Here is a 398-nt window from a genome sequence, read left to right on the forward strand (position 1 = left end):
ATTATGTTCCAGTTGAGACAGCCAACCAGTTGAAGTATCAGATTTCAACACAAAGCACATCTTACAATTCCAAACTCACAATCTTTTTATTCACAATTCAATATCAAAGTTAACCTGTTGAATTACTTATACCATCAGGTCCATCCAACACTGATCCAATACCTGACACCACTGTTTGCAGAACTTTTGCTAGAGCTAGCCTACAGTTGGCTGGTTATGAATACAAAAACCGCTTGGTATGAATTTTTCTTATCATAATGAGACTATTAAACCATTCATATTTAATTCAATGAGATGTATATATATATATATATATATATATATATATATACACACACTATATATATATATATATATATATATATATATATATATATATATATATATATATACACACA

This window comes from Taudactylus pleione, unplaced genomic scaffold (genome assembly GCF_031769625.1).
Source record: "Taudactylus pleione unplaced genomic scaffold, aTauple2 ptg000609l, whole genome shotgun sequence".
In the NCBI taxonomy this organism is placed as follows: domain Eukaryota; kingdom Metazoa; phylum Chordata; class Amphibia; order Anura; family Myobatrachidae; genus Taudactylus; species Taudactylus pleione.